Source organism: Mus musculus, chromosome 10, assembly GCF_000001635.26.
Source record: "Mus musculus strain C57BL/6J chromosome 10, GRCm38.p6 C57BL/6J".
Taxonomy (NCBI): domain Eukaryota; kingdom Metazoa; phylum Chordata; class Mammalia; order Rodentia; family Muridae; genus Mus; species Mus musculus.
Window position 1 is genome coordinate 106,602,591 of NC_000076.6, and position 17,616 is coordinate 106,620,206.

The 17,616-nt window shown below is 37.9% G+C and overlaps 1 protein-coding gene across 26 annotated transcripts in view; it reads left to right on the plus strand.

The window, feature by feature from the left end:
• Ppfia2 (protein tyrosine phosphatase, receptor type, f polypeptide (PTPRF), interacting protein (liprin), alpha 2) overlaps nt 1–17,616 on the plus strand; it is a 463,969-nt gene that overhangs the window by 133,091 nt on the left and 313,262 nt on the right. The gene's annotated exons all lie outside the window — the stretch shown is intronic.

The following is a 17,616-nucleotide window of genomic DNA, read 5'->3' on the forward strand; positions in this document are numbered from 1 at the left end:
GAGCATGTTCCAACCCTAGCAAGTAGCATAACTCTGCAGTTTCAGCCATGTGGTTCTGGCTTTATAGTGAAGAAAAGGGACTATTTGGACAATAGATGCTGGTTAACTGGAGCTAAGGAATTTCAGTGAGAGAGAAGAGACCAGCATCACTGAGGTGAAATCTTCTGGGAAGTGTTTTCTGAGAGCACAGACCTATATTCCTGAGATAGTCAAGGTTATATACCACATGCTACAGCTGGACATGGTAATGTAAGAATCACCCAGGTGGTACTGGATTTGAAGGCATGAAGTGGTCATGGAGAGGAGCTGAGGTTTGGCACTGTAAGAGGTCAGAGAAGGCCATCTACGAAAGTGGAGCCTCAGTTGTAGATGATGGCCAAGGACTGAAGGGATCATTCAAAGAAGTTAAGTTTGGCACCATGAAGAGAGCCTATTAGAGGCTATTGGTGAAGCCAAGTTGCAGCAGAAGACACCAGTGTATTGTAGATGCCAGTACCTTGGGAAGATCACCAAGAATACCGGCAACAGTTGAGTGGACTCAACCAGAGCCTTGAGCTCTACAGAGGGCAGAGTTGGAGATGTGACCCAAGCCCTTTGAAGGAGCCCAGAAGGCCATGTGTGGATGCCAGATATGAGGACAAGAAGCTGTAGCATTGGAGTTGGAGACACAAAGATGGTCAAGATGTTGGAGCCATGGGATATCTACTGTGGAAAGCTGCTAACAGGGAGGGGAACCAGCCCAGGAGAAAGAAGTTTGTTGCCATCAACAAAGATGAAAAAGGATCTGGAGATCTGAAGACTGTTTTGACATCAGACATGGAGGTGCAGAGTTTGGAGTTTGTGCAACTGATTTCCTGTCTTGTTTTGAGATTACAGGTAAATGATTGAATGAATCTCAGAAGAGACTTTGACCTTTGGACTGTTGCCATGGTTGAGACTGCTATAGACGAAGGGGACTTTGGATGTTGGGCTAAATGTATTTTTGTTTTCTTTTATTATGTCATGGCTAGGTATGGCCCCCATGGAGTCACGTGTTTGAACAAACCTTTCGGGGTCAGGGAGTGGAAAATGATTATTTGTTTATGTTTGGCCCAGGGAGTGGCACTACTAGGAGGTGTAGCATTGTTAGAGTAGGTGTGTCACTGTGGGCGTGGACTTTAAAACCCTCATTCTAGCTCCCTAGATGCCAGTCTTTTCCTAGCTGTCTTCAGAACAAGATGTAGAACTCTCAGCAGCTCCAGTCCCATGTGTGCCTGGATACTGCCGTGCTCTCCACCTTGAAGATAATGGATTAAACCTCTGAACCTGTAAGCCAGCCCCAATTAAATGTTGTCCTTATAAGAGTTGCCTTGGTCATGGTTTCTGTTCATGGCAGTAAAATCCTAACTAGGACAGTGCTGGAAGAGCAGCTGAGAATTTATGTTATTATCTTTAAGTAGGAGGCGGATAACCAAACTGCACCTTGAGCATTTGAACCTTCAAAGCACAACCCCGATGACATACCTTCTCTAGCAAGGTTATACTTCCTCATCCTGCCCAAACAGCTCTAAGAACTGGGGACAAATCAACCATTCAAATATATGACTCTGTGGCTTATTCTCATTGAAACCTTCACACACAAGCTTGCATAAGCACACACATATATGTACAATCTGTTGTATATTTTGAAATGATGTTAGAATTCTGCTTACAAAAAAAATTAATGATATGACCTGGTAATGCAACAAAGCCACTATTTTACATTGTCTAAATTACTTGAATTTGAAAACACAAGCCAATATTTTACCTTTACTGTTTCTGTTAATGAGTACTTTGAAGAGTTGTATTTCTACGTAAAATCTGTAAGGTGCAGCTTATCCACTCAACTATTGAAACACATGCAATACTAATGACTGTGTATCTCATGGACATATGCATGCTATGCTAAATACATACCTAACTTGTATTTGACTAGTCATTGTTACTATCAATAATGGACATGCATTAAGAAATTATCACCCTCTTGGTTTTAAACTCTGATGACATTACTTCATACCAGGAAATTATGTTACCAACTTCTGAGGTATCTGGGAAGTATCATTTTTCACATGGAATGACAAGTGTGTGGATATAGTACTAAAATAAGTTGTAGTGGTAATAACTCAAGGTGAACATTTGAAACTATGTTTGTTGGGAATGGAGACATTGCTATTGGGTACAGATTTATGCTAATTAAGCATTCTGCACCTGTTATAAGGTGTGAATAATGAATACATGTCACAAGTTAGTTGAGATGAAATCTTCAGTTTTAACCTGTCGTTTATAAGTGTTCTATCTACCAGTCACCTTGAAAGCATCTACTTTAAAATCCATTCTTCTCTGGCATATTACATCCAGACCACAGTTTCTCCTCCCTCGTCTCTTTCCAGACCTCCCCTCCTTTCCCAGATCTACTGCACCCCATTTCCCTTGAAAAGAGCAGAGCTTTTAGAGATATCAACCAAACATGGCATAACAATTTCCAATATGCCTATTCATATGCCCTCCTATCAAGGCTTGAAGAGTCAACCCTGTAGGAAGAGAAAGGCCCCAAAGCAGGCAAAAGTCACCTTAGTAGAAGGAAAAGTCTTTTGAATTTTTCCTTTTTCCAAAGTATGCTTATTTAGCAATCATTATCTTTGTATAATCCTAGGAGTTATGTTTTTTTATCTCACTGGCAAGCCACTGGATTCAGTAAGCAGGGTACTAAAACAGAAAGAATCATCATCATAGCCATTCATTTAAAGGAAATTTATTGTTAGTATATGATCCTGTTAAGATAATATTTTTTTTAACCTGAAAACACTGGTCATTTTAATTACATAATTCATGATGTGTATTCAGTATAATATTTGGAAATATAGTTTAGTATAATATAATGCATACATACTATTTCCTAGTCATAGGAAATGGGTTTTAAAAAGTCAACCACTTTGTCACAGAAATATTCTCACAAAACTGTGACAGAACTGAGAAAACTGATTTTTAAAATAAAGCATTGTTCAACTATGTAAAATGGCATCCTTCTTTTTTACGATGTGCACACAAACAGTTGTACCTTGAGGAATTTGCTTTTTTCTTCCTGGCTGAGTCAGACGTCTTCCCTTTTGAAGTTTCATAATTTTCTTTTGAACTTTCCAAGGTAGTGACTCAAACGCTGGCTGGAAATGGGTCTAAAGGAAAGTGTGATAGTGGCCAGATGTTGTTCTCTGTTCAGGTTTCTCAACACTGGAAAACCTTACCCGTCTTTGAAGAGGTATTCAGCACATGCATGTTAGAGTGAACCACAACCTTTTGTGCCCTCTGAAGCCACACAGCCATTGCAGTCGGGAGCAGTTGCACTCTTGACCAGGCATGGCTGATGCATTCATTCGCTCTCATCTGGAATGGAAAGCAAATAATCAATGAAGTATTTGTAGTGGGCAATTGGATTTACTCCCTTCTACAAGTACAACAATTTACTGTACATCCAGTGTAGTAGCTAAAAGCCCTACAGCTTTATCTTCTATTCTTCTACCTGGCAAAACCCTGAGAGTAGCCTGACTCTGTAAAAATTATAACAATATAAAGCTCTTCAGAAGAGGTTGCCTCACTTACTACAACTCCTAAAGCCTACACTTTCCTGTATTCATCTCTGCTGGTGCTGTTGTTAGAATTGGTCTAGCAATTTGCCCTCCTGTCTTCCTCTGACAAGAGTCATGGCAATGGGAGGCCACTGAAACTCCATATATATATATATATCCCGAGCTTTTGTCCCCGCTGGCAAGAAAACAGTCAGGACAACCAGAATCTTCTGCGGCAAAGCTTTTATTGCTTACTTATCAGGAGGGAAGACCCGAACTGGGAAAATGGTGCTGCTTATATAGCCCGCAGCGTGACGTTTCAGCGCCTGATGTGGCGTGACAGCTCCTGGTTCTTTGCTCGCCCATCACCCCATTACTACGCCCGAGATGGGCAGTGACTAGGCGTGAGTTCACTCTTGCACTTGCGCATAAGGCTTGTTTACTATTTAGGCGCAGTGGAAGCCAGCGCTATCTTATAATGGCGATTGCTCACAGCACGCACGCGATTGCTCACGGCACGGCTCTCCACATATATATGTGTGTGTGTGTGTGTGTGTGTGTGTGTGTGTGTGTGTGTGTGTGTGTATGTATATATACATAATATATATAAAAAAATCTGAGACCCTTAACTTATTCACACCTCCAACTTCTTTTGCCATGTAAAGTAAGTAAAATATTTACAAGTACCAGAGGTTAAGATGTGAACTCCCTTTGAAGCCTCCTTATTTTGCCTACTGCAGGATTTTTTTTCCCCAATGACTCCTCAGTAGCAGCGATATTCATTTATTACTGGATGTAATGAGTTAGGTTCTACTAGTCACATCCAAAGAATGTGCAAAACTGGAAGCAGTGTGGCCTTGCCTTCTGTAAGGTGTGCCCTAACTTGCTGGGTTCTGAAACGTGAGTGTACTGGTGATAGGATCTCATCTTTGTTACACCCAAGCCTCCCTGCTTTCTTCACAATTTTAAAAAGTCCGGTCCCTCAGTTGTTAGGAAGTTTTTATGAGTTATTGAATATATTTACTGTAATTTAATTATTTCATACATTATTCAATATACTAACAAATGAAAGGAAGGGTATGCAATGGAGAAGGTAGTAGACGGCATAGATGATGGTATTTAAAGATTAGAGGTATTCATCTCGTTCCAGTTAAGACGACTTTCTTTATGAGAAAATTAAAAATGACAGCAAATTCTGGCAGAGATACAAATAAGAACAAATGCTACAGAGCGAGCAACCCTGATCACTGTTAGTAGGGGCATAAAATCCTGAAGCAGGTATGACGCTGTCTCCTCAAGCCAATATTAATCTATCATAACACCCACCTGTACCACTGCTGAATGCCAACCCCAAAGATTCCAAATCTTATCACCAGGACACTTGCATCTGGGTTTGCCCATCTATGTATTGCTGCTCTACTCACAAAAGAAAGGGATGGAAATCTACCTGGCTGTCCATTAACAGCTGGTTAAAACGTGGCCCGATGTGCACAACAGAAAGAAAATAAAATTATGACTGTATGGCGTAGGCAGCCAGAGCCCTTTCTCCTTAAATAGAATAGACTGCTTCAGATCCCTCAACGTGTAATGGGAAGGCAGGAAGGAAGGAAGTAAAAGAAGGAAAAAGGGATGGGAGGGAGGGAGGAAGGAAGGGAGAAAGGAAAAAGGGAAGGAGGGAATGAAGGAAGGAGGGAAAGATGGGGGAAGGGAAGAAAGGAAGGAAAGAAGGCAGGAGGGAGGGAAAGAGGAAAGGAAAGAGGTAGGGAGAGAGGGAAAGGAGAGAAGGAAGGAGGAAGGTAAGAAGGAACACACTGTAGTATTAAGGTAAAGGGGTCAAAGAAAAGGAAGCGTTGCATATTGAATACTGGGAACGTTTTGTCAGCTGGAATGCAGAATCATCTCACATGATTCTTATCATACACTGTCATGTGTCCCCAAGTTATCACTTTACAAATCAAGACTCTAAGCCTGATGAGAGCAAAACAAAGGTAGCCCAGATTCATCTAATTCTCAACAGCTTTTGTGTCTGACCATATTGGTATTATTCATCATGCCATCGTTGAGAACAGAAGCATGATCCTGGGAGCTGGCTCAGGCTATTCTCTGGGTAAGAGTACCCACCTGACCGTGAGTCTTGGAACACACATTGGAATGTGAGCACCAACTCCTGAAATCTGTCCTCCATGTGTGCTGTGGTTGGTTTGCATCTGCAGACACACACACACACACACACACACACACACACACAAACACACACACATTAATGATAACTGAAACTGTCTTTTTGTAAAAACAAAACAAAACAAAACAAAACAGAAATTCTCAGTTAATTATGTTACATAACTAAAATATTTATATAATAACTTTAGTCTTTCATCTATATAATGTTATACCTATCTCACTAGAATTTTAGTCTGTAATATCAACTAATTATGATAACTTTTTGCATTCATAAATGCTCATTATTTAATCAAATAAACTCTTCTCTATTTGCTATAATATGTTGAATAACTTCACTGTATCATGTACAAATTTTAAAAATATCATGACTTTGCTTATTATTCAAGTGAAGGTATATTTATAAAAATTTAACTTAATGTAAAGTTAATTTTTGATATATACACAATATATATTATGAAGAAAAGTAAAATAACAGCATGGAACACCTTTAAAATATTTATTTTAGATTTTGAGATTATGATATGATTCCATATTTCATGTCCTTTTTTCTCCTTCAAAACTTTCAATAATACCTCTCCTTGTTTTTTTTCAAACTCATGACCTCTGTATTCACTCATCATTGTTGTGTGTGTGTGTGTATATATATATATATACACACACAATGATGTTGCTATATATGTGTGTGTGTATATATATATATATATATACACATATACATGTGTGTATATATGTATATGTATCTACAATAAGCCTTTATACATAAATACAACCTATCCTGTAAGTTGTCTGTATAAATGATGGATTATTCCAGTACTCATAGTATTTGTTATTAGCTAATTTCTTTTTTTTTTTTTGTAGTAGTAGTAGTAGTATCACATTTGGCCACAAGAGGGCAACCAATGAAAACATTTTAAAATTTAGAAAATCTTCGTGGGTGTTCTCTTAGATTTAGTGAAGGCAGCACTGATACCAAATTTAGCAATGGTTACTGCATCAATCTATAAAGTCATTGTATCTCTTCTAGGCGGCATAAAGAATGTTCCAACTTATTGAAATTTAATGTCTTACTCAAAGAAAGAAAACCTGCAGAGAAAAATGAGCCCTACCCATTCCTGTTGGTTGTGGTGTTGATTGACAGCTAGCAACAGATACGCCCCGTGTATGTCTGAGACTGATGTCCGATTATATGTTTCTAGTTGTGCTGCCTTGGATCAAATAACAATTGGCAGTTCTGTGAGAAGGTTGTTAATAAAGGTTATTTATTAACGATTGTCATGAATTTTGTTCACCCTTTTGTGACCCTTTGTGGAAGGGGGCTTGTAGTATTGCCCTGGTTAGTTCCATGAGGCAAGTAAAAGGGACTGTCTGGCAGAAAGAGAATAAGTCTTGAGGAAGACAAAAGGCCAGAAAGAGGAAAGGAAAACAAAACAAAAGAGTTCTTTGTTGGCTGGGTTGGGAGAACAAAACAGAGTTCCAAGTCAGTAGTGAATGGGGGTGGGGCTGTGGAGTAAACATTTAATAAGACCCCTGGGCTCTCCCATGTCTCCGGATGTTTGATGTTTTTTCCTGAGCTGGATTTTTCTCAACACAGCTTTTCTCTGGAAGACAAAGGAACCAGCACTCTGAGACCGCAGCGCTTTGAGCTCTGTCCCCACCCATATCTTCTAAGTTCCCTCACACTAACAATACCATTACCTACTTTCAAACAAGTCTCATAATAACCAAAGCAAAAAAAAAAAAAACAAAAAAAAAAAACAAAAAACAGGATCCATTATGGATTAAAACATGTTGATAGGAAAGAGGAGACTGATTATGCAGGCGTGTACTGCTGATGCTCATATAATAGACCATAAAATAACCATGTTTTACATCAACGAGGAGAAAAATATTTACAGGATACAGGATAATTTACAATGAATACTTCAAAAACCACTTGCTCCCCCTCCCACCTTAGCACTCACCAAACATTGTATTCCATTGGAAATGCACCTAGCTTTTGCTCTTAGGAAAATGATGGAACAGTGTCCCCTAATTGAATTTTTGAAAGCAGGTGTCCTTCATGATAGGATCGCTGTTAGTCTTGCCAAGAACAGCATGTTCAGTTCCAAATTACACTTTTATTAATTTCATTATTGTTTGAAGTGCTTCCCTGGCAGCCTGACTCAAAGTGTGTGTGTGTGTGTGTGTGTGTGTGTGTGTGTGTGTGTGTGTGTGTGCATGCATGTCTGTCTGTTTGTGTCGCTCTGTCTCTCTCTGTGTGTATGTATACATATATGTGTGTGTGCATGCATGTATATATATGTGTGTATGTTTATATATTTTTTCGTGTATTTGGTGTCTATATATATGTGTGTGTGTGTGTGTGTGTGTGTGTGTGTATCTGTGTGTGTAGTATGTTGTATGTGTTTATATATATGTGTATATTTGTATGTGTATGTGTGCGGGTATATATGTGTGTGTACATATATGTGTTGGGTGTATATGTATGTATGTATATATACATATATATTAAATGTCATGTGTATATGTATGTGTGCATATTATTATACATATATATAATGTCATGTGTATATGTGGTATATATGTGTGTGTATCTGTGTGTGTCTGTGGTGTGCAAGAGAGAGAGAGACTGAGACAGAGACCAAGACACACAGAGGAAAAGATTCTATCTGTTTCTCAACATGTTGATTTTATTACAGGATATAATAATAATCAAAGTTTGACCTTATAAATTTTAATTTGGGTGTGATCATTTTGGATTGAATATTTTATAGGATTATACATACATCTCTAGTTTTATAGAGAATTACTTCAAATTTTGATATATTATAAGCTGACATACTCTACATCAACAGAAAGTTGTCCTTTGATATTGTTTGACTCTCAGATCTGGAAAATACCTTCTTTTTCTATCAGTCGAGAACACTTTCTGTGAGCTTTTACACCTTTTTATTTTTCTTTTTGTCCTTTAACCTGGAATCTTCTGTATTATTTAATGTTTCTGTAATTAAGGACATGCAAAGCAAATTATTACCAACCATTTTGTAAATGACAGCAACATGAGTTGATTATCTAAAGACCTATGGGTCAAACTTACAGAAATAACAAACACCAGCTTTTTTTTATCTGGCTCAGGAAACTGGGTTTTGCTCAGTGTGGTAAGACCTGGCAGGACACTAATTGCTTTTGGTAACTGCTTGTCTCTTTTTCTAAGACATATCCAAAATTCTCTTTTTTCAGAGAAATCTATGGAATAGTACATAACATAATTGCATGGAGTGAAAAATTTAAAAGAGAATAATCAGGAAATTATAAAATGCACAGGCAACGCAAGAAATTATAATAATGCAAATATAGCCAAAATATTTTTAGTTAAGTATCTAAAATTTAAATTATACTCCACTTTTTCAACTGTTAGAGTCTTAAGAACCCACTCGGGCTCCGTGTGGTGCTAATCCTACCCTTTAGGAGATGGAGGAAGGAAGTCAAATGTTCAAGATCATCTGAGACATGAGGAACCTTGTTTCAAACAAGAACAGACAACAAAAAAGATAGGCTGGGTGCATTGCTACACTGGGTAACAGCCTTTGATCCACGGCTTTGAAATTTGAGTGTTAGGGAAACTAGACATTGCACAAAGTAGCAAAGATGCAGCGAGCCAACTCATGCTGTCATACTTCAAGTTAGGTAATTACATATATTATGGTTTGTTTGCATTTTATTGTATGTTTGTGTGCCTGCATGTGCCATTGAAAAACTGTACACTGATGATCACTAAACCATCAGAAGTTTGAGATTAACAGATGGCATCCCCATTGCCTAAGAGAAAAGCAAAGTAGAAGGGAGAGGAGACAAAAGGAGCAAGGCCTGAGTGCAAGTAACAAGAAAATGATGACCAGACCATGAAGTAAAGAAACTCGAGTCTGCATCTTGCGTTCTGCTCCAATGCACAATCAAGAAACAAGAGGCTTCTCGCCCATCATTTCCTTATTCCTGCTAAAGGATTCTTCAGACACATGCTCAGCTACCATGCTCCAAGCGTGAACAAGCTGGTCTGTGTTGGGCTTTGTCTTGTCATGAAATGTAGGAACACTTCCTCTCAGTTGGTACTGACAGTGAAATCTTCACTCTTTGTTTTAAAAAATTCTTTAGTCTTATTAGCATATATTAATACATATAACAACAGGTTTCATTAAGCAAACTCATGTTTATAGTGTATTTTGAGAGTACTGGCTCCCCCTTAATCTTTCTTTTCTCTCTTTCACATCTACTGATCTTGTTTGACTTCCAAAGGAGTCCTACTTCAATTTCATGCCTTTCCCTCTTTCTTTCTTTTGTGTGTGTGTGTGTGTGTGTGTGTGTGTGTGTGTATTTGTGTATGTCTGTATGTGTGTATATTGTCTATCTTTTATCATGCCACTTCTATATTTATAATTTTATTTCTTTAATTTTGAGTCATAGATTTCAGGTTTTTTTTTGTTGCTGTTGATGTTGTTGTTGTGTTTGTTTGATTGTTTTTAGTTGTTGTTTATTTCTGACACACTGAGTTTCTTTATTTACCTGGGCTTCCATCCAGGGACAGTTAAAAGCTGAATGATCCAGAACATTGTGTCTGAAGTTGTGCATAATGTTTTTGAGTTCCATTTTCCTGTGTCAGGTTAGTTATATAAAGGTTTTACGCTCCTTATTCATATCTCTTTCCAAATACCTGGAACATGCACATGAAAATTAGGCATACTTGCCTGGCTTTGGAAAAGAGTTCCCCGAATTGATAGATTGGAGTCCAGAAGTCCAGATCATCTACTGGCCTATTCATCCCTATAGATTTTATATAATTCTCATAAGCAGAAGAGTCACATCTCAGATAGTCTGGAAATTCCTGCTCTTTGTGGTCATCATGGTTTATACAATCATATATCCAAATCCTTATAAACACTGTACTTGTGTAAATACACCACAAATAATATGTTGCTTGAAGTAAATCAATTTTGTTTTATTTCTGATGGAAATGTGTTTTTCATACGCTGATAAATTTTCATTGAAATATACTTTTGAGTGAAGTTCCCCTCTGGCTTAGGCTAGCTCTTTTAAAGACTATATATAGAGAAATTGAGTGTCCCTAGAGAGAGTAAAACTTGAGTAATTAATGCGAGAAATACCAGCATAAAATGCTTACTTTCTATAAAGTATATAAACACTATATTAAGCATAAAAACACTATACTAAATTAATAACATTCTGGATGAAATGTGTTCAATAGTTCATATTTGACAAGCTAAGCTATTTTATGATTTAAAATAATATTAGAATTTAGCCTCTGCTTGTCATTAGTAACCAGTTTTAGAATGTGGAAATATTTTTATTTATATAGCCTATGCCTTTGCAGAAATTACCTCTGCTACAAGAATTCTGAAAAAGACTAACAGCCAATAAAACAATATATCATCTTCTAAATTCTCTGTGTTGTAAATATAAAAGATGAAGACTGATTTTTATAGTATTAATCATCATTGTTTAATTGACGAATTGTGTCAATGGCACCCATCATTTCTGTACACTATTATCTTAGGGTAGTTGCTAAAGCAGTCCACAGAATATAATACTGGCCTGGCACAGAGCATAAGAAAATAATCCTTCAGGAATAATGCTAACAGAAATTAACATGCACGTAGCCACTGTCTGCTTTTCTAGGTTTGTACATTGGCCCGGGTGTAATGTAAAGAAAACACCTGGACTGTATATGTAAGGCTATATATTGCCATCAGCTGATGCAAGGATCATGTGTTTTGACATTTCGAGCTGGTAGACGTGAATATCCTTCTTCCAGCCACCTGCCTTTGCACTGCACCTGGAGCTTCCTGTTCACCGTTTTGCACTGAATAATTTCCCTTAGCAAGTGAAAGACAGATAGGTGAAACCGTTCAGCACAAAAACAATATGATAGCGCTTCCCTGATCATAGTTCTTGATATAATATCCAACAAATAAGACATAGTGGTAAAAGCAATATCTTTGTGGTCAGGTTTTACAGATTTTGGAGAAACATCCACATTGCTGCTCTTCTTCAGAGGACATAAATGGAGTGAGTCACATTTGCCCTTTTTAAACCCAAATATCACAGTCTTACATTCATCACATCTGGGTGGAAAATGATGTGGTTAACACTTCTCTATTCAAAATAGGCGTTCTGCTTTTCAAAAGCCAGTATCCTTAGCTAACACATGAGAGTTCTAATTAAAAAAACCATTCAAGTGCTTGAAGTTCTTTTCGCTGAAGTCTGTTTGTTTTCAGTTTAAGACGGTTCTCGAACTAATGAACGTGACTCCATTATATGACCTACCCCTGTGTCTATGGTTCTTCCCAACAACACAGCAAATTTGAACTCATTATTTGCTGATCCATAGACATTATTTTTATGCTTAACTCCAGTTAAGTATAAAAGATATAGTTAGAGTAAGGATTTTCATTACCACAAGGTTTGTAGTCTCAATTTAGATGTATAGAAGCTAAAGAGACTTGTCCACAAGTCATTACTGATTTTCTTTAATAATACTGATACTCATTTGAGAGAGACAGATACACAAATAATTCTAATATAAAATTTACCAAATTATCAACAGAATGACCTAGGCATATCATCCCATTATGGGTGGATGTTTTACCATGAAAAATAGCAATTATTTTGTGAATATTTGCACACTGATGACAACCGCAGCAATGCAGTCTCACCCAACTGATGAACTGTTGCCATGGTAAACTGAGCTATTAAGAATGAGAGGGTTTAAGCTGGGTGTGGTGGCACACGCCTTTAATCCCAGCACTTGGGAGGCAGAAGCAGGCGAATTTCTGAGTTCGAGGCCAGCCTGGTCTACAAAGTGAGTTCCAGGACAGCCAGAGCTACACAGAGAAACCCTGTCTCGAAAAAACCAAAAACCATAAATAAATAAATAAATAAACAAATAAATAAAATAAAGAGAATGAGAGGGTTTCCTTTGCCATACATTGAAAACCAGGCACCAACCTATTCATCCAATGTTTTTTTTCAAAAATTTAAAGTTGTAAGTAAAAAAAAATAAATAAAAAAAAATAAAAATCAAAGGGCTGGTGGAACAGTTTAGTTGGTAAAGACCATGTCTTGCAAGTGTGAGAGCCTGAGTCTGATCTCTGAATCTATGTAAAAAATGACAAGAGTGAGGTTTAAGGAATGGGCCAATGGATAGAACATCTGCCATGCAATATTGACTACTTGAATTCATATCCTCGGGAGCCACAGAAGAACTGCATTCAGAACTTCAAGTGTCTACAGTTTCATGGTTCTCCTGCAGTGGACTGAGACAGGAGGATTACCAAAAGCTCACACTCCAGCTATTATTCAGCAGTGAATAACAAGACCCTGTAACAAACCAAGGAGAAAGTGAGAACTGGTACCCAAGGACTTAGACTTTCACATACATGCACTAGTACTCAACACACACACACAAATACATCATACATACATATACACTCAGTACAAACATACACACACACACACATACACACACAAATACATCATACATACATACACACTCAGTACAAACATACACACACACACACATACACATACACACACAAATACATCATACATACATATACACTCAGTACAAACATACACACACACACACACACAGAGACACAGAGGCACACACCACAGTGCCAAGACTGATAGTGTGTTTTAATCTCAATGTTAGGTTGATAGAGACAGAAAGATCTCTTGGATTTATTCACCAGCCAATCTAGCCTAAATGGTGAAGTCAAAAGCAATGAGAGACCCCATCTTAATGCAGGAAAGAGCTGTTCCTGACATGACACCCTTGCTGTCTTTTGATTGTCGGTCACAGACATATGTACACATGCACACTGTGGAGGTGGAACGAGATTCCAGTATTGAGTGTTCCTGTCTCTTTGTTCATACTTTTCATGCCCTTGCATGTTTTGCCCTACTTTAGTCTGAACAGAGAACTCTAATGCTGCCTCGTTACATTTAAAATTCTCATGCTTCTCTAAGTACTGCTGCTTATTGTGTGGGTAAAATTTTAGAAAGGCCAATTATTCGTTTATGATGAGGCCTCCTGCTCTTTCCCCTGTCCACTTTGGCATGTCTATTGTGGTTGAACATGTTCAGTTCAAATAAAAAGAAATCAATTCCTTAACCCACTGTTACTTCTGATTACCATATTTATTGTTTCTATTTTCACTGAAACTACACCGTAATATCTATAATCGGGGGACAGCTAATGCTTTTCCTTAGAAAGTAAATATATATTTTAGGCCCCCTTTCTAGGCAAGCCTGTAATTCAGCCATGCTAATGGCTTGTTTAAAGTGGCATTTCAAAAAACTCCCAGAGTTGATGTTCTGGCTTGTGTCTACTAAGCAGTTCAGTTATTCAGTAAATATTGTATTCATTTGTTTTTCTCTGTGAGGAATTTCCCGAAGGACTGATGTCACAACCATGAGCAGACAAGACTTTCCTATTTACAGGGACTCAACAGGAGCAAAGACTGAGTTCATTCCACCAATTCCAGAAATTAGTTTGGCATTGACCTTGAGTAAGCAGATGTCAGTGACTCATTTAGAGACCGCACATTTATGACATTGATGCACATGCACCTAGAGGACACCACTCTAGCTGTATTAAATACATCCTGAAAACAGGATGTAGCCTTCCATTGTAAGACATATTCATCCGATAACTTCAGCACACCATTTGACTGTCTTATGTTTATAAACTGCTATTTCATGCTTTAATCTAAATAATTAAATATATGAGGTCAAGATATATCTGTCTGGATCACTTAAAATGCCTAAGATACCCATTATCTTAATGAGCATTCATTAACAAGGGTTTGTATTTCTCATGACCCTTACTTCTTTTTGTCCAACATTTAAAATCTGTTCCATACATTGTTAGAATCTCTATGTTTTTCCCACTGAATGCCCACTGAAACTCTCTCTACTTTAAATTAGCCGCAGTAGTTCTCTTGAGAGACCCTACATAATTGTTTTTCTGTTTATACTTCTACTGCCTGCTGCTTGCAAAGCTAATCTCCCATTTGATTAAAACAGACAGATACTGGGTACAAATCATAGGTTCATTATTCCATCTGTTCGTTGTTGAAACTACTTTTACAATAAGAGTGTTATGAATGAGAATAGTCATTATTTTGTTTTCTTTTTTTCAAAGAAAAGGATCCTTTAAGTTCTTTTAAATCCTCTTTACTTCATAGTCCACTTTTTTGGCATGGGTAAACTTCACAGTGTGCTTACTCTTTCATTCAAAATGGTCCAGTTTAGACTGTACTTTAACTTTCCCCCACTTTATTTAAGTTTAAAAATCATAAATGTTCGCTGACTTGAATGATACCACCCTAAGGACTTACTTTTTTGGTATCCAAATATCATACACGAATATAATTTTATTTATTAAATACCAGAATATTTATACCGATATAAGTACTTCAAATAGAGGGAATCGACAAACAGTGCTACCCAGTTATAATACCTTTTCCACCACAGCAATGAACAGCATGGCACTGTAACTCTAAGGTTAGCATAGAAACATACATATTGTGGTGGTAAGCAATAGTTCTCTAACTGATCTTAAAACCTACACAAGAAGGAAGCATGCCTGGTACTAGGAACCTAGCTAGTTCCTCAGGGCTCATATGTCGTAGGGGGCAAGCTACAGCCACCACTTTCCTAGGCCAACATAATCTGCAATTACATTCAAACATTTGTTCTTGTGCCCATAGATAAATGTAGTCCTTATCCATCTTCAAGAAAATTCCCCTTTTGCAACAGATTGACAACATTACAGAAAGTCAGAGCCAATCAAAATGTGGAGTTGTGGAGCCCAGTCCCAATTAATACATCTATAAAGCACTCCCACACTTAAGGCTCAGGGGACATTACAGAAGAGAGGGTAAAAGATTATAAGAGGCAGGGGATCAGGGAGTTTACTGTGAGACTTTGTGTCCTGGCATTGTTCCAAGCCACACCTAAATTGTTTCACTAAAACAAATGTCTAAGCATGAGCTGAACTAGGCACTAATCTACATGCCAAAGTGGACGGGGGCAAAGACCACTGGGCCTCAAACCTCTACAAAGAACTACAGGTAACTAAAGAATGCTCAGCATGGGAGATAAGTCTTCTCCAGGCAAGACCCTACCACTTGGTTAGCCAGTATCAAATAGTTGACTCTGAACAGAGACTTTCCTGTAGCATTATTCAGCCTGAGCAGGCTACATTTAGAAATACATGAGGCTATCCATGTATACATATGCATGTAATAATCTTTAAAAATAAGAGGCTGCAAAGTTGAAAAGAAAGCAAGGAGAGATATATGGGAGGATTTGAAAGGAGAAAATGGATGTGAAAACTGTGTGATCATAATAAAAGAAAAATGAGACAATATATTCAGAGATCCAAGTTTTTCTACTATGTGGTGATGGCCATAGAATTAGGGTTTTGTGCTGAAAATCCATAGTTTGTAAAGAGTTTACACTTCAGTGTGTTAAAGTGTTGTTTGCAGCTCATCTCACAGTATGTTCATTTTCCTTTTTGTGTAATATAGACTTTCCCCAATTACTTAAAATTCCAGGTTTTTTTTCCCCCCGATTTTTCTTTAAGCCAAGCCTCATCTTGCAAAAGCCGAACTGTGGGCTTTATGTACGCTCTGGGAGTGTCAGGATGCCTGAGTGTCAGGGAGAACTTGAGTTTGGCAGCTTACTGTTTGTATTACCTCTGCTTAAAATAACACACTTCACTTTCATATGCTTTCTATCTCTCTTGGGATCCTGTCACCACTGTCCTCTAGGAACTGCAAACTGACTTTCTGGCTCTTCCAGAGTCAGTAAGGTATATTACTGAGACATCGATGGAATTGAAAGTGCATTATTTCCTTATTTGATTATTGTTCTGTTAGCTCATTCAAATTAGAATAAGAGAGTCACCATATGTAAACTTGTCATGAAAGTTGAACTGACTGATCTGATCGACTGACAAAACTAACGTTCTTCGTCTGCATGATTCAACAGTCAAGTCAGAGTGGGAAGAACTGTGTCCAGGCAGGGTCCTGGACATGTCAACTTTGGGATTTCAGGAGCCAGTGTGTGGCAGGTTCTTGGCTTAAACATTTGGAGCTGCTATGATGCCAATCAATTTATCCTTTTAGCATCCTTTCCTGTCAGCTCTTTGTTTCTCTGGACTCTCTTTATAACATGGTGCTATAGGGTCTGTCATTGGATCATTCTTATTCATTACACCAAAAGGCGAAGGCATCTAAAATGACCGTCTCCTGTGAGGACTCTACTCAAATACACTTTGTAACTACATTTAATTGGTATCTTAAAATTGCTAATTGCAAAAGGGGACCTCCGAGATTTCATCTGAAGCTGACACACTCATGAACGACTTTTGCTTTTAGGGCAGCTTTGTCCTGTCCTGTGGTTAGGAAACCTCTTGGACTTATTATTGGTTCTCATTTTCCTCGAATTCAAATCTCTCTTTCAAGTGTTCTCGCAGTCCATCTATGCCTCATCACTTTCAGGGTTATGAGCATAGCTAAGCCACTATTTGCTTTATTTGGTTTTGTCTTTATTTGGCTTGTTAACTTTCTTTTATTAGTACATCCCTCCTCATCATGTACCCTCGATATGAGAGGTAGCGTAAGTCTTTGAAAGGACTCTTATTGCCTTTCTTTGTGTGTTACATTTAATATTTTAGCTATACTATGGGGAGGGTGCTTCTTTACTGACCCTGATCCTTCAGTGCTCAGTATGCTTCGTGTACCATCAAGGGCATGTCTTTCTTTAACTT